The 18934-nt window shown below is 38.2% G+C and overlaps 1 long non-coding RNA gene across 2 annotated transcripts in view; it reads left to right on the top strand.

Moving 5' to 3' along the window:
- Positions 1-2833: 2833 nt before the first annotated feature.
- LOC124767937 overlaps positions 2834-18934 on the top strand; it is a 28780-nt gene continuing 12679 nt past the window's right edge. For both annotated transcript variants that reach the window (XR_007012973.1, XR_007012974.1), the window contains exons 1-2: positions 2834-2930; positions 16614-16677. This is a non-coding gene — a long non-coding RNA (uncharacterized LOC124767937). The remainder of the gene's footprint in view (positions 2931-16613; positions 16678-18934) is intronic.

The raw sequence follows: 18934 nt of genomic DNA, 5'->3' as shown, positions 1-18934 counted from the left end.
TTGCTCATTGTCCCAATTGCATTACCAAGCAGAGCCCTTCCTTTTCCGGAATGAACCCGAGTGTCGTTGAAATTCAAACGCCAGCATTAAAGTAATATCATTCGATTTCACTGCTTTAATTTCAAAGTTCAGTTAATGTATTCATAGCTGGCTACAATATTTAGATTACACAAGCACAAATTAAGAGTGCGAGTTTTGTTACCGTATTTTAGCTTACCTGTGACTGCAGCTCAGCTTGGTACGTTCTAAATTTTACTATTGTTAATTGTTCACAATCATTTAATTCAAGTTCAAAGTTAAATCTCTTATTTCTGAATTGTGTAGATTCAAGTAGCTTTTGAATTGATTGTTGAGGTAGCCCAAGATTAACCGTATTTTACTGTATTTCGATGTGCTTCAAAAACAAAGCTCACTATTAATTTCAGTCAGTAAATTAACTTTCAATTTTCCGGTTTTATTAATTCTTTTGCTAAATTAAGTCAGAGTGTAGCGAAATTTATTACTTCTGACAAACTTTCAGTTTTCACACTACACGTGTCAACCTTCAGTTGCCACGCTTCTAGTGCTTATTATATGTGTAATAACCTTTCTTTTTCAGTAACTATAGTAATTGTCCATAGGACTGGCGACCGTAATTTCTCCCAAATCTCAAATATCTAATTACCGCTAGCTAATTGTTAACGTAACGGCCGCACATTTACATTCTTTATTAACTTTACCCCTTTCCAAAATTAATTTGCATTTTTCCTTTCATTTAGATGTAACCCTTTCCTCCCTCTTTACCGACAGATTAACTTCGGTGACGATTGCTTTTCCCAAATTTCCATTAGGTACACGCGGTTTAATTTTTCACTGTCATTAAGGTCGATAAGTGAGGAGGAGGTTACAAAGCGTTATCCTGCTGGAAAACATCTCCTGGAATGCTGTTCATGAATGGCAGCACAACAGGTCGAATCAGGAGACTGATGTACAGTTTTGCAGTCAGGGTGTATGGGATAACCACGAGAGTGTTCCTACTGTGATACAAAACCTCACCCCAGACTACAGCTCCAGGTCCAGTGCGTCTAGTATGATGACAGGTGGGCTGTAGGTCCTCAACTGGCCTCCTTCTAGCCAACATGTGGCCATTACTGGCACCAACGCAGACCTTCATCCTGCCCTCCCCCCATCCCCCAATAAGCTCTCGCCTGACACTACTGAAGTCGCAAATGGCGGTGGTTTGGGGGTCAGTGGAATAGAAGATATACGGCGTCTGGCACGGAGCTGTCCTTGAAGCATTGATTTGTAACAGTTCGCTGTGTCACTGTGGTGCCAACTGCTGATCAAATTGCTACTGCAGATTCAGTACGATGCGCCAGAGTCATATGTCGAACGTAATGGTAGTGCCTCGTGGCCGTCTGGAACCCGGTCTTCTTACGACCGTACGTACCCGTGCCCACCGATGCCAGCAGTCATGTACAGTGCCTACATTCTTGTCAGATCTCTCTGCAGTATCACAGAAGGAACATCAGGCTTCTCGTAGCCCTATTGCACGACCTTGTTCAAACTCTTTGTCGCCTTAAAGGCATTCTTGGCTAATATCAACTCACCACGTCCAGTCTGAAAGGTGGTGAACGCTCACGACCGTTACAGCGTGTATTGAAAGCAAATCTGATTTGCATCCTCACAGTGGCACTACTAGCCCCTCTCTTACGCGACTGTCACGAAATGTGAATAGACAGCATCTTTCAGGTGTAGAAATACTCCTACCATGTTTATATTTATGTCGCGTAGCTCCTTGTCGTGTTTGTATTTTATTCAAAGTGCTTTTCCAGCAGAACAGTGGTCGTCCACACATGAAGATCGTTTCCATGAACTGTCTGCCCGATTTTGAGGTACCACTGCGACTAGCAAGATTCCCAGATCTGTCGTCGATAGAACATGTATAGGACCAGCTCGGGTGTCAACCCTGTCCCAATGGTAGTACACAGAATATCAGGGACGAGTTACAAAAGTTGCGGGCCAACTCAGGAGAAGATTCAACACTTTTATGACACCTTTTCCAACCGAATCAGTGCAACGTCATATTGCTCAATTAGCTCATACCGCCTAGTTCTTTGTAAATTTGACTTGAATTTATAATCACTGGAATAGCATCACATTCCTTTTCAAGCCGTGAAGTTTCATTGCGTTTCCTCATCCCCTTCTGGGTATTTCACTTTTTTTGTCAGATAGTGTAGTTGATTGTCATAGAAGTATAGAGCAGAATGCTGGTGTAATCGAGAAGCATAACGATTACCAATTCTATCTCCCGACACGTTAGTGAACAATACATTTACGTCAAAGAGTCCGCCTAGTTCTAGTTCTAGTCGGTCAAGTGAAGTTCTTGGTCTACATTATCTTACAGAATTCTGAAGATTTCAGCTGCCTCAACGTGTTTCGACACAGTGGAAAGAGGACATCGGAAGTTATAAAATAGAAAACAATCAGTCGTTGCTACTGGTTGCTGCACCCTTTGCCACTTGAAATGAATACACCCGCTGGGCACATCTGCTTCCACATGGAAACAAACCTGGTAAGAGGAGGTCGATTATGCAACAGCCCATGTCAGCAGTAGAATATTGATTTCCTTTCTTCATTTGTCATTTGCAGCAGTATCGGACAGAAGAAATTGTTTTGTGCTTTGTTTACGGTGTTAAAGATCTCTTTGTTTTGTTTTGCCGCCAGACGTGACTCGAGACAAGGTCGGCGCGGTGAATCCCAGACGGTCACGAGGACATACTGCGTTAGAGTCTGTGACGACATCGGGGATCCTCCCCGGATGCCATCCATTATCGATAAAAGCTCGGCCGTCCATCGGTAGGCTCAGAAGCCGTTTACACCCATCGACATGAAGTTTCTTCTGAGGACGCTGTTTGTGGTTCTGTGTAGCCTGCTCTTCACTCTTGCTGGTAAGCGCCTTAGGATTCTAGTTTTATGTATGTATGTCTGTAGCGATTACTGCTGAAATTTCATGTGACCCACGCTCAGTGTCCCTGTTTCCCTTACGGATCCGGCTACAGATTAGCGATAAGACAAAAGTATCTGTTTTTAAGAATAAAACAATATGTCCTTCATTTAAACCAAACTTTTCCGATACAATTTGAAACATTGTAGCAAGAGAAACACAGATCGAAATCATGGGCTGTAAAGTGTTTATTCCGTAGTCTCTTTTTTGCCTTGTGCGTCTAATATTAAGAGTTTCCTACAGAGAGATATAAGAAAACCAAGTGTATCTGATTTATGTGATATTCATGGAGTGACTTAAGTTTATGAAATTTTGTATCTTCCGCGTAACAATCATGATTATGTCTTAACATTGTACATCATTAAGAAATTCACATTAAGACACACGAACTTCCCAGCTTTTTGTGTATACATGTTAACATTGTGTTCTTCCACGCAATTTTGAAAGTAAGAAGTCAGCGTCCTTGCAACAGAGCGAAAACATTTCGTCCCATTTCGTAATTAATTCTTCCTTAGATAGTCCCCATATGTGAAGTAATATTGAGAGGCAGTTTGAAACACGTATGTAACGCAGCAGCGATGGCGAGGCATTGTAGCATCTGTGACCAGAGAGTATGCGCTTGACCGCGCGAGTGTTGCGAGCGAGTCTGTTAGTAGTAGTCGTGGCGAGTCAGTCAGTCAGTCGTGGCGAGTCAGTCAGTCAGTCGTTGCGAGTCTGTAGCTCTGTCTAGTTGAGAACAGTACTCTGTCAGTAGTCGTCGCGTGCAGTACGCTAATTTGTCGTCATGCAGAGCGGTCGGTCAGTAGTAGCAGCCCAGTGCGGTTGTGTGATGTAGGCGGTCGGCAACACTGGTCAAGATGGTGAATAAGGTATACCATTAATTAATATAATCATTAGATAATGTAAAAATTTATTTATTGTAATTATTGTCCAACAAGTCCCCCAATAATAATTTTTATTTCAAAAGCATTTTTTCAAAATTTAATTTTTTATTGAACTAAAGATTTCGATGCACTTCCCATTTCATTCCACTTCTTTTGAAGAAAAATTTTACTAGAATCACAAAAAAAGAGAATATTATTATTTGCAATGCAGTTCCTCCAAGCGGCGCGCAACAACAAGAGCAGATATGTGACATCCATTTATTCTGAGGTAAGACTTTAATTCTGATTGTTTTACACAGGGCCAAAGACCGATATTTCGGTTTAATTGAATTTTTTTGTCACTGAATGGACTTTAATTTTTTGAAGGATTTATATTTGAGTCAGATTGCGAATTTCACATTTTTTTGTTGCCATTGTCAGTACATTTCATTGTGGGCAGGTTACGCCTAGACCAGTGTCGATTAGCATCCTTAAAAAATATTATTCATTCTTATAAAATTACGGTGGGGAGGTTACACTTGGCGACACCCAGTCCAGGATCGTATTTCGTTGAGAGTCTTTTGAGCAACAGTCAGATATCTGCTCTTATTTGCTTAGATATAATTAGGATTTGGCGCAACGCTTTTATTAATCTTGTGACTTTCCTTCTACAGGTCAACGGCAATTTGTTGCTTTGTTGTATTTGTGTGTTCCTTTTGCATTGTGTTTATTTGTTTTGTGAAAAATTTTGACTATTGTAAAAATGCCGCGAAAGACTGTGAATAGTGTATCGCGAGGTATTACGAACGAAATTACCGGCTCAAACGACTTTACCGATAGGACATGTGATACGCAGTGTAATGATGACAATCCTGCGTTCACTACCAATCAGTGCATTCCAACCACTAGTGATGATTTTTACCTTGATAATGAACAAACGAACTCAATTGTCTCGTCTGTTAATTTGACGACAATTGATGACGCAGAACGCTCTATTGTAATGAGCGCTGCCGAGCTTAGCACACCCGATTTAGAAAATCCAAGTAATGAACAGACAAATTTGTCTAATGTAAATGGACAGTGTTCTGAAAGTACGACAGATTTATTTAATTCCGAAACAATGACTGATAGTATACATTTGACTGACAAACCTTTTTGTAAATCTCAAAATGACCATATGGTTACAGAAAGTGAAACAATTCCAGATCCACTGTTGAACAGCTCAGAGAATAGAAATGCTGACCTTGAGTCGAATCCAATTATGGCTTTGTTGCGACAAATGAGTAAACAACAGAGTGAAGATCTCAAACAACAATTTAGTGAACAGAACGAAAATTTTAGACAACTCAAAGAACAGGTCAAACAACTTAGGGAAGATAACAAACACATAAATGAAAAACTTGACAATAATGACGAAAATTTCAAACAACTTAGTGAACAAATTACAGCCGTTGCCGCGCAGTGCCATGACACTAAGGAACAGTTGCGCGTGGAAATTGAGGCTTGTTCACAAAAAAATAGCGAAGAAATAAAGTCGGTTGCGCAAGAATTAAGGGAAATGCAAACAGCCGCGACAGATACACTCAGAGACGAAATTAGCGGAGTCGCCAAACAGTGCTCTGAAAAAGCTACACAATTACGGGACGAGTTTAGAGCAATGACGGTAGAACTTTCGCGCACTATGGACGCAAAGATAGACGCGAAATTCGAACAGCAGAACACTCAGATTAACGAGCGCTTTAATCAGCACATACAGAACAGTGATACGCGTTTCCGCAGATTTATTCAGGATCAAAACAAAGTAAAACGACAAGTCATGGAAACAATCACTGCACAAAGACAAGAGGACAAACGTAAAATATTCGCGAAAGCGAAGACGTATGTAGACAATAATATTACTACAGTGTCCGACAAAATTAATACCTTAGAACAATTGAACGCGGAATTACGGGATGAAATTTCTGACCTTAAATCAAAAACAGATACACACACAGTAAATATTCAAACAGTGACAGATAGATTCGAACAATTAGATCTAACACAGGATTGTGATGTTATCAAAGGTGATGTTAAAAAACTGAGCGAAACTACGCGCAAGTTGCAAAAACAGATTAATGCGTCTGATTCTAAAACCGATGATCAGGTTAAAATACTGACTGAAAAATGTGATGAATTGGCCAGTCGTATTGATGCTATCGAAAATACTAATGACAATAAATCAGACGATACTGCACCGGTTTCTTTTATCCAAACACCTGAATTTCAAAATTTACAGCAGACAATTAATGAGATCGATTCGTCTAACAACACGTTACGTAGGAAGTTATCAAATTTACAACAAGAAGTAACAGAGATGAAAAACATTTCAGTTAATAACATACCACAACAGACGCCACTTTACGGACATTTGTCTGACTCACGCAGCGTGTATAATGTGAACAATTTACAGAGACTACGCGATTTGAAATCCGAAAAGCTACGCAACTTGAAATCCGAAATGACACAGACGAACAGATTCACACACAAACCTGAACGTGTTATCAAACTGAGTGACGAGAACGTAGATTTCGAGCAATTTGCATTTGTAAGAAAATGTAAGGAATTTAATAATGACAGCGTACAGGTACACGCTTTGCACTGTATACGACAATTTGTTTTTGTACTTTCACCGCTATTATCTGTAATGGAGAAACTAGCTTTGAATCTGAGGCGACAATTTGCTATTGTATTTTCATCAGCATTATCTATTATGCAGAAATTGGAATTAGCAAGAATACAACAATTTGCCTTTGGAATTTTACTGCCATTGCCTGTAACGCAAAAGCTAAAACTTATTTGCAGTGCGTAATTGACCTCAGGGGATTCATTACGCTTTAATGAATATGTGCCGTAGCGAGCATAGGGCCCCGAGCTGTAGTAGTGCTGTTTCATCTTTAGTTTTCTGCACTGCTGCCTTTTCTTCTACTATCCTTTATATCTATCAAAACTGCTCTTTAACTATTGCTCTACCTAGTATTAAGAAACGAGTAATGAAAACCGGATATGACAAATATTTTACCGAATGTGACAATTTTCAGTAGGCACTCCCGTAATGACAACTACCGCCGTAACTTTAATTACAGGTAAAATCGTAATCATCAGTATGTGTAAAATTTTGAGCAATCGGAACCATATTTATGTAACAATAGATGTTTTTCACCACAATAACATGAAAGCCAGCCGGTTAGCATACCTAACCAACAATGGAATACACAAGGTCAACCAGGCTTTAATGTTTCGCCGCGTGCACGTATAGTTCAAGATCCAACAAATAGTAACGCACGGGAGCAAGGAAACAACTATGTACAAAGAAGACAGTATTTCAATTCCCATCGCAATACACCGTATAGGAATGACTATTACGACAGACGTAAAAATAACGAGCACAATTTTCAGCGTACATTTAATAACAGTCGATCTTATGAGCAGCAACAACATCAGCAACAACGAATAATCATGAATGATCCAAACAATAGGTGTCATCTATAGCGTAACACGTCAGTAAGAAATAACAGAACAGTTCATATAGTGGATATGCCACAGCATCCTCCCTTAAATAATAGCACGTACGACAGAATTTGACCAGACACAGTACAGGTTTCATATTCCAATAACGTAAGCAATAATTTTGACACGCAGAATCTTCTTCACGAAAATATTATTAATTTTGACGTCATCCGACACACGTTTGCATTAAATACAGAATTACGACGTATGTAGACGATATTCTTATCGCAGAAGCTAACTGGTCTGAACACAATCTGATTCTTGAACAACTGTTACAAACTTTTCATGCACAAGGACTCACAGTTAACCTCAGTAAATCGCATTTTGGCAAAACTTCCATAAAATTTCTTGGACACGTAATTTCAGCAGAAGGCATTGCGCCTGATCCAGACAAACTTCAGGCTCTACGTGACATTAGTGTTCCTACGACGAAGAAAGAATTACGCAGTTTTTTGGGCTTAATTAACTTTTTTCGTAAATTTATTCATCACTCTGCTTTAGACACGCCTAGACTATGCCAATTAACAGGTAAAAACACTATTTGGTCTTGGGATAAGCAAGCACACTCTGAATTTATAAACCTGAAAAATGCTCTGTTGAATGCTCCACTTTTATCACACCCAGATCTTACTAGAAATTTTTCCATTGCTACCGACAGTTCCAACACCGCTTTAGGCGTACATATTTTCCAGGAAATTGAAGAAGATGGTTCAATAGTAATTAAAAACATCGCATTTGCAAGTCGCATTCTGTCACCTGCTGAGCGAAATTATTCCGTTACAGAACTTGAAACATTATGTGTTGTATGGGCTTTCACGAGATTTAGGCATTTTCTTTATGGCAGACACACCACCGTTTACACAGACCATAGAGCCATACAATTTTTGCTTTCAGCTAAATTCAATCACGATAGATTAAGTAGATGGAAACTGTATTTACAGGAATTTAATTTTACGATTGTCCACATTCCCGGCACACAAAATGTTATAGCAGACGCACTATCGCGTTCTCTCGGCAACAATCAGCAAGACGTAGCAACCAACTTCTGCAAAGCAAATTTCAGTGTCATGTACATTCAACAAGTAGCATTTGAAAATTTTATTTTGTCGTCATTACAGGACATAGCACGAGAACAAAATAAAGACAATGTGTGGAAAGAAATTAAAAACCTTTGGCAAGATAGGAAAAATGTTACGATTAGGAACCACTACACTGTACGCAATGACATTCTGTTTCGCCGCTCTCATCCTGACAGCAACAATTGGTTATTATGCATACCTGACGAACTGGTTAACAAATTAATTTGGTACACTCATTTAAGCTACGCACATTACGGAGCACGAAAGTGTTTTCTTATACTGAGACAGAACTGTTATTTTACTAACATGGAAAAACGTATACGACGAGTTCTAGCGTCTTGTAAAATTTGCCAGAAAGCTAAATCAGACACCACTTCACATATTCCTCCTTTATATCCCATTATACCTGTTAAATTAAGACACATGGCCGCTGTAGATATTTTTGGTCCGATTCCCAGAACTAACAGAGGTTTTTGCTACATATTTGTCGCTGTTGAGCTCACTTCAAAATTTGTTACTTTCACTCCATTACGCAATACTACTGCTAAAACTGTTTCGAAAGCATTTGTAAAACATTTTCTATTTCATGTAGGGCATGTAATGAAAGTAATTTCTGACAATGGATCTCAATTTCGTAGTAGCGTATGGACACGCATGTTACGAGCCAGAAACATTTCTCCGATCTATATATCCAAGTACCACGCTTCTTCGAACCCCTGTGAAAGATTAATGAAAGAAATTGGTAAACTGTGCCGAATATACTGCCACAAAAGACATATTGATTGGGATACACACATACTCTCATTCCAAGATGTAATTAATTCCATTCCAAATGAATCCACTATGCTATCTCCGACTGTTATACTGAAAAACGTTGAACCACCGAACAAAATTAAAGAATTAATAGAATTTCCCAAAAGTCGTCGCCTACGACACCACGAAATAATTGACATTGCGCTGAACAACATCAAACGTGCCGCAGAGCGCCGGAGAAGACAGCAAAAACAGGTTTGTACACGCCGCGTCTTTCACGTTGGACAGAAGATACTAGTACGTACACACTATTTATCCAGCAAATTAAAAGGTAAGTGCAGTAAATTTGAACTTCTATACGCAGGTCCATATCGGATTCGCAGCATCCCTCACCCCAATGTTGTACACGTCGAAACTTTGAGAACCAGAAAATCGAAAGGCAATCACCATATCTCAAACATTAAACCGTTTATTGAATGAAGACACTGTATGATTCAACACACTATGATGCCATTTACTAATGTAATTAATTCACGTGACTACTTATTGATGATTATCGTATTTTTTCTTGGCAAGTGCCCGGCAAGGTAAGGTTAGCAGGTCGCTTTTCTTGTCGTTACACATCAGACCGTGCACATTTTCCACTTTTTTGTGTACATGATTGTACTCCAGTTTTGTTTGTATGCACTATGAAATAGTTAAGATATAACACACACCAGTCGACTTTGACATTTTTTTTTTTTGCCTTATGACATCTCAACATCGTGACTGTTTTACATTTTTTTTTTTTTTCCTGCTGGATTGTAATATTATCTGTACATTTTGCCTCTGAACACTGTCAATGCCTTTGACATATTACGTTTTCTGTCATGTTATGCTGTATGGTTAATTGTGCCACCATTAACCAGTCATTATTTAGTGGGTATATGATTTAAATGCAAGACATTAATCTTTGTTCATCAATTTCAGAAAGAATAATGCGTGTAAGAGATAAATTCAACAGAAATGGGAATTTCACCTACGGAATACACGAAAGAAGATGCAATAACTTTATGGGGAAGAGTAAATGGATCAGGATTAACAAGCATTAACAAGAATATACAATACTCATCACAGAATAGCAGTCTTAACTAATTTTTTCTTTCAGAATACAAGGTGATTGATGCAGGCTGTCAGAGAGAACTACACATCTTAGTTTTAGTGATGAAATATGCTAGAGATAAGGAATAGTTGTATAATGAGTAATGAAGTGATTTTTTGCAGATGATAGTGAATACTGATGAATAATGATGAAGGACATGGTATTATGAATAATGAAGTTTTTCTTTACAGGTGATGATAATGGTGAAGTTATGATGATATGGATAATGAAGTTTTTTCTTTACAGATGAGGATAATGTTGAAGTAATGTATTTATGCTACGTAGTTATTTAAGTATTTGTTGCAGTTTGCTTTGACAGCAGGTGTTACATTGCATAGTAGGATGACGGAAAGTTTTGGAAAGGACAGCTATGGAACACATTTTATACACATTTCACTACTTGTTAATTCGAAGTTCACTACTTTTCAGCATAGTGTGCGTTTCTTCTTTCAGGTCAATAATCCGTTTTTGTATTTTTTCCAGGAGAAGTTTTTCATGACACTTACTAAACCTGTTACTTATTATACCTGTTCTAGTACTTGCATTTTTATATTTTTTACCCATTTGTGTTTATCATTTATAAATGTGATCACATGTACTGCCTTGTTACATAATCTTGCTACAGCTGACTCATGACGAATGACGTTACCTATCCTCATTTGCAGCAATAGGTCAAAAGCAAAAAGTATTATGCCTCAGCAATTAATTATCGATCCCAACGCAATGCATTGCTAACAAAAAACATGTATTACCAGTCCCACATAATGTCACTAGTTTATGATAATTCTGAATAATACTGATCAACTCTGAATAGCATGTCACTTGATTAATGACCTCTTAATGAGACTATATTCAAAATAATGCTTTGTCACTAGCTGATAACTGCCACTGTTTATTGTAATGATATTACTTATAATGCCTGTGATTACTAATGATTTGACTGTAATTAACTGATTTTTAATAATGACTTCGTAATAATCTGAATAATACTGAATGATGATTCTATTCAATACTTGCTGGCCACTGAGTGCCAATAATTAATGTCACTTGAAGAATTGTTATTAATTATGCCATTGATTAGCTCTTGTTTCCAATGTTGATACTTTGTAACCAGAAATGAATGTGACTGTTTCATAATGCTTTGTAATTAGGAAAAGACTAATGATTCTTAATAGATTGGAATGACACATAATTAATTAACTATGGTACTGTTTAATAATGCTTTGTAATTAATTAAGGCTAATAATTCTTACTATATTGAAATGACAAATGATTAATTAATTAACTGTAATTAGACAAATGATTAATTAACGACAAATGATTAATTAACTGTAATTAGACAAATGATTAATTAACGACAAATGATTAATTAACTGTAATTAGACAAATGATTAATTAACTGTAATTAGACAAATGATTAATTAACGACAAATGATTAATCAACTGTAATTAGGAAAAGGATAATGAGTATTATTGGAATGACAAATGATTAATTAACTGTAATTAGGAGAAGGTTAATGATTCTTAATTACACTCTGTAACTGAAAAGAATGCGATTATTTAATAATGCTTTGTAACCAGGAAAAGAAGGCTACTGATTCCATGTAAAACAATTAATGAACATTTTTCTGTAATACTACATACTTGGTACAGAAATGTTCAATAACTGGGCTATGAATGCCACAAACTGATTAAGTCTCTAATTGTCAATATTATGTGACTTGATGTCCTTCACCTCATAAGCTGACTACCCTGAATTACTGCAATGTCCATATGTTCTGTTTATCCTAGTGATCATGGAGCACTATCTTTGGTTTTGCACTAATTCTACGTTGGTGTGCCTTGTAAGAGTGTGGTGTTGACACGACATGCTGTCCACCACCGTGAGCGATGAAGACATTATTATGGTCCCACTGTTTGGTGTACCTAATGTACTGCCAAAATGAAAACATGGAACATTACTACGACAGTTCAGTGTCTTTGCTACACTGATAAATTCTGATGGGAAAAGATCTTCAAGTTGTGTCACTTGGTGTTGTACTTCTATGGAAAGATATGGACTTTCAGAGCAGCTGTGTGCAATCTAAAGTGCTACAACCATGATGCAATCCTTCCCTTTCCTATCCTGATTCTTGTCACATAAAGAAAAAATTTTTTGGTAACATCATTTATGTTCATAGGTTATACATTTTTCGATTCGCTGAACTCCAATGCGAGTACACTTATGTCACTTGTCAACATAATATTTTTTGCCATCTGTTCATTTGTTCTGAATATGCTAAAGAATTTTCAGTGCCTGTGCACTTTATTATCTGTCAAATAATTTGTATATACTTTTTTCTGATTTGCTACTATGTTTAGTATTCACATTTTGTCTATGTCTGATATATTTCGTACTTAGTGCGTGTGCACAACATTTACTTTATGTACTACATCTAATTATTCTTGCCAGTCTGTTTATTTGTTCTGCATATGCTAAAGAATTTTTTCAGTGCCTGTGCACTTTGTTATCTGTCAAAAATTTGTATATACTTTTCTGATTTGCTACTATGTTTTGTACTCACATTTTGTCTTTGTCTGATATATTTTGTACTTAGTGCGTGTGCACAACATTTACTTTATGTTGAAACACGTATGTAACGCAGCAGCGATGGCGAGGCATTGTAGCATCTGTGACCAGAGAGTATGCGCTTGACCGCGCGAGTGTTGCGAGCGAGTCTGTTAGTAGTAGTCGTGGCGAGTCAGTCAGTCAGTCGTGGCGAGTCAGTCAGTCAGTCGTTGCGAGTCTGTAGCTCTGTCTAGTTGAGAACAGTACTCTGTCAGTAGTCGTCGCGTGCAGTACGCTAATTTGTCGTCATGCAGAGCGGTCGGTCAGTAGTAGCAGCCCAGTGCGGTTGTGTGATGTAGGCGGTCGGCAACACTGGTCAAGATGGTGAATAAGGTATACCATTAATTAATATAATCATTAGATAATGTAAAAATTTATTTATTGTAATTATTGTCCAACAAGTCCCCCAATAATAATTTTTATTTCAAAAGCATTTTTTCAAAATTTAATTTTTTATTGAACTAAAGATTTCGATGCACTTCCCATTTCATTCCACTTCTTTTGAAGAAAAATTTTACTAGAATCACAAAAAAAGAGAATATTATTATTTGCAATGCAGTTCCTCCAAGCGGCGCGCAACAACAAGAGCAGATATGTGACATCCATTTATTCTGAGGTAAGACTTTAATTCTGATTGTTTTACACAGGGCCAAAGACCGATATTTCGGTTTAATTGAATTTTTTTGTCACTGAATGGACTTTAATTTTTTGAAGGATTTATATTTGAGTCAGATTGCGAATTTCACATTTTTTTGTTGCCATTGTCAGTACATTTCATTGTGGGCAGGTTACGCCTAGACCAGTGTCGATTAGCATCCTTAAAAAATATTATTCATTCTTATAAAATTACGGTGGGGAGGTTACAAGTTTTGTTAATGATTCTACTTTCGTTATCGCAGCTTGAATGGATTTTTCATTTTGCATTTCACAAAAGAAATACTTTCCAATGTCTGTGATCACCAGTCCATTTACCTTCTAGCTAAAGTTTACATCTGTAAATAAATTCGGAGAGCTGAAATATTTTACAGGATGAGTGTACGTCTCCAGTGAATTAGGGATTGGTCCTATACGATGACCCTTGCCCTTCCTCCCAAGTCTGTTAGTGCAAATGTTCATATTCTAAACTGAATTATTACTTGGATTTTCATGTGTAAACTTTTTTAGTTAGTTCACCTGGAGCCAAAATTCGAGGACGTTTTCCTTGTGCTGCGTCATTGCTGTTGCTCCACGTAAATTCTATTTGTTGCTTTCTTCAGGCTATGATATTCATAGATTTAGTGGTGAAGAACAGTTGTGATTCTTATTTATTGTTTGGTGATCAAATCTGTCATAATACTGAGGGAAAGGGAAAATTCATTTCATTTGCACAAATTACCTTTTAATTTTGATTTCATGATTAATTCTTATAAGGGGAACACAGATGTGGGGACAAGCACTTCGTATCGTTACATAACATGAAATTTACACAGAAGCACGTAGAAATGGAGAAACAGGCGAAGTATAGTGATAAATAAACTTCTTGACATGGGAATTTCGCAACAGAAACGTCTTTGTATAGCACCTGTAAAGTAGCATAAATAAATTGTCAAGGGAATGATTTATGAGGTTTTCCTGACATCATTGATAACTTCTTTCATGTTGTTGAACTGTCAGTCACCAGTTGCTGTCAATATTATATTAATGATATAATTAAATGGTAATTATAATTACGACCGTCTGTATGCAACCGCATAACGACCAAAGAGCTGACACACACACACACTTTCACAGACAGACAAATACATACACACGCACACACAAATATAATCTTCCACCATAATAACAATATGTAACAAAACAGGAACATAGACATTCCACAAATGGCAACATTACGCAGCAAAACAGGTTAGCATTGTGTGTGTGTGTGTGTGTGTGTGTGTGTGTGTGTGTGTGTGTGTGTCTGGGTGTGTATGTGTGCAGTTTATGTAACAGATTCACCAACAGTACAAAAAGAGCACATGAAACTTCCTGGCAGATTAAAACTGTGCGCCGGACCGAGACTCGAACTCGGGACCTGTAGAACAATATCAATACGTATTTACATATGACATATACACTGGTACTGAGCGAAAGGTGTCTAGGAGAGACCTGTTTGTAACTTAATTCTCAATTCCAGAATATGTAAGTTGAAAGTGCTGCATCCAAATGAAACTGTATATGTATTTCAGGCCACTGATGACGTCTTAAAAATTGAGGCGAAAGGCATCTGACAAAAGAAAAATTGTCTTTATTCAGTTGCGCACAGAGGGTCCTTACCTAAAAATCATTAACGTAAAATTTAATTTTTTGTCCAGCAAGTTTGACGATTTGTTTTTGTGTATAGCACCTAGCAGTGTTCATGTGGCTAAAAAAAGTTTTAGATGTGAAGATTATTGATAACGAGCTGCTATTTATACCTAAAGTTGGATTCTTCCCTACCTGGTAAACCTGTTACTTCTCTTATCCCCTCTCCTTTTCTGTGTTTTCGATATTTACATATCAATTGACACTAAAAATTTAATAAATGTAACGTGACCTGCGAAGCCTTTCTTGAACTAGTTCTTCTTCCTCGAATTTATGTTTTCTGGTATCCAGTAGACGAGGGACGAAAAAGAAATTTGTCTACTAGATCGGCAACATTTTCAACGGCAAAATACATAATAGTCAAAGCGGTACAGGACACGTAAAAATCAGGATAATGAACGTAAATGAATAAAAGTAACAATCTTAGAAAGCAATTTCAAGTAAATAGTGTATCGGTAAGACAAGTGAGGGTAGGAAACAGATCCAGCCAGCTACTAGTAATTTTAAACACATAGTAAACCGAAATATGTCGGGGAAATGGTAGGTGCCAGCCACGATAATTATCCTAACATTTTTATTTTGAGTGGTTTGATGTGGCCCGCCACAAATTCCGCTATTATGCCATTCCTTTCATCTCAGAGTAGTAGGCGTGCGGTCTACGGCGCCTTGCCACGGTTTGCGCGGCTCACCCCGTCGGAGATTCGAGTCCTCACTCCAGCATGTGTGTGTCTGTGTGTGTGTGTGTTGTTCTTAGCGTAAGTTAGAGTTAGATTAAGTAGTGTGTAAAGCTAGGGACCGATGACCTCAGCAATTTGGTCCCATAGGAACTTAGCACAGATTTCCAAATCTCAGAGTAGCTCTTACAACCTACATGCTCAATTATTTACTGGGTGTATCCCAATCTTCCTCTACAGTTTTTACTCTTTGCAGCCCGCTCTAGGCCAGGTTAAACGCACAAAAAAAGAGGCATGTCTCCCACAGTAATACCATTGCTTGGTGTAGAAATCAAATTTCAAGTTGACTACTTAGTTAAACTAGTATCTCAACATGCATTTATGAGGTTTTCTGTTGGTGTGATTGTGATTGATTTGGCCACTATTCTATCGTTCTCTTGTTCTTCTATGCTCTACTGTTACCCCTTCACCTTCCTTTCCAAAATCGCTGCGCAGCCCATAAGATTAGTACATATGACATCGCCTTCGTTCGCGAATTGTAAACTATGTTTTGTTTTTGGTGGCTACTTCAGTGTGCACAGCGATGAAGTAGAGTTGAAGTCCTTCCGACCGTTCAGTGTTACGTGTAAGTCTGTCCACAGGTGCCGCTCCCGGAGTTATCAGCGACAGCAGTGAAGGACGAAGAACCCCCTGCAACATAGGACTGTGAGTATCATTCATAGAGCTACACCTACAACTGTGAATATTTCTATTGCCTGTTAAAACATACGAGTATTTGAATCCATTCATATATCTTACCAGACGAGTATCGAAATAAATTGAATTTGGTTCTGATATACAGCCATAGATTTTAGAAATAGTGTTGCTCTGATGCTGAGGTATGTAGGCCTTACTTAGTGAGGGAGTATTTTGTCAGCACCTTCATTGAGATGAAACAGTAAGAGTATCGAGAGCGAAATCCACAATGTGGATGCCGTTGGGCAGACGCGCAATCATTCGTCGTTTCACCACTGAAAGCTTTAAAAAACAAACACTAATGAAATGTCATGTAATATTCGTTCTACATTAGAATGAAGCTTACCCAAGACTTCTGCTGTATTAGGTAAGCTATATGATTTCAGACGGGTAATGTGAATGTAATCTTCTCCATATATGAAAGTACATGTCCTGATTGATTCACTGACTCATCAACGCCTAGCTCAAAATGCTAGCGATACCAACTTGAAACTTTGAGAGGATGATGATTTTGTACTGTAGGGATCGATTAAGAAGGTTTTTTTTTTTTCAAAATTCCACCCCTAAGGGGGTGAAATATGGGTAAAAAAGCTTTTTGAAGATACATAACTACGGTTTATTCAAAACGTCTCTCCGCAGTGCCGTTTGATTGTTAGCCGCCCGTGCCGTATGATTGTTCGCCTGCCTGGGTTACTTCCCTTCAAGTGGACTCTCCCAGAATTCCACTGTTTCGTTTATCTCAGCCAGCGTCAGTAGTATCGTTGGTGTGTGTCGTTACGTGTTGACGTGAACGTTTCAGTTTGGTTCCTTTGTTCGTTTGTTTCGTTTTTGTCACTGTTAAAATGCTAACCATTGAAGAACGTATGTTTTTAGTCGAACAAGTGTTCAAAGCTGGCGGTAAATACACAGTTTCAGTTCGTCAAACATTTAATTCAGTTTTCCCGGAGACAACACTCCCATATCGCGATACTGTGCGAGATTTAATTAACAAATTTCGAAGTACGGGTTCAGTGACAGATGCACCGAGAAGTGGTCGTCCTAGCGTTTTGTCTGAGGATAGATAACTTGATATTTCCAATAAAATGTCCATGAGTCCGAACAAGTCAGTAAGAAAACTCGCCCAGGAAATCGATGATAGCGTCGGAAAACAGCTGTAAGGAAAAAATTAGAACTTTTTCCACACAAAGTGACAGTCGTGCAAGAACTGAAAAATACTGATCATGGCAAGAAACTGCATTATTGTCAATAGGTCAAAAATTTCTTTCAACAAAATGGAAGGGATATCCTTAATGAAACGTTTTTCACTGATGAGACGTAGTTTCTTTTATCCGGGTACATGAACTCGCAAAATTCTATGTCGAGTACTGCAAATCCATTGTGTATTCATGAGGAACTACTTCATTCTGTGAAAATAGGAGTTTGGATTGCAATTTCTAGACGTCGGATTGTGGGTCCCATATTTTTCAGCGAAACAATAAACACACAACGATACTGCAGTGATATTCTATACCCAATCATGCGAGGCCTGCCGAAGTGGCCGTGTGGTTCTAGGCGCTGCAGTCTGGAACCGCAAGACCGCTACGGTCGCAGGTTCGAATCCTGCCTCGGGCATGGATGTGTGTGATGTCCTTAGGTTGGTTAGGTTTAACTAGTTCTAAGTTCAAGGGGACTAATGACCTCAGAAGTTGAGTCCCATAGTGCTCAGGGCCATTTGAACCAACCCAATCATGAGAGAACTTGTGTTAAGTGAAATACTAAATGGTTATTTTCAACGAGATGGTGCAACCGCGCATACAGCTCGCGTTTCAATGTCACCGCTTGCTGATGATTTTGGTGATCGCATAATTTCACAGGGACTTTGGCCTCCACGATCGCCTGACCTAACACCACCTGAGGTTTTCTTCTGGGGTGCAGCGAAAGCAACTGTGTATAAAAACCGATCGATGACTTGAAAACTGCAATATCCACTTTCATTGCGTCTGTTACAGATGAAATGTTACAGCTTGTGTTTGGAAACATGATTGGACGGATTGAATTGTATATTCAGCAACAGGGGGGACACTTTCAACATTAAATGTGAAAGTTTGTAAGTAAAAATGAATATCAGTAAATTAATAATTTGTATTTCATTTCGGTATATTCACTGCGGCATACGGCACGCGCGGCTAACAATCATACGGCACTGCGGAGACACGTTCTGAACACCCGTATTAATCCAATTTTGAAA

The sequence above is a fragment of the Schistocerca piceifrons genome, chromosome 1 (genome assembly GCF_021461385.2).
Source record: "Schistocerca piceifrons isolate TAMUIC-IGC-003096 chromosome 1, iqSchPice1.1, whole genome shotgun sequence".
NCBI classification, from domain to species: Eukaryota; Metazoa; Arthropoda; class Insecta; order Orthoptera; family Acrididae; genus Schistocerca; species Schistocerca piceifrons.
This window is presented reverse-complemented; position numbering and strand designations above follow the sequence as displayed.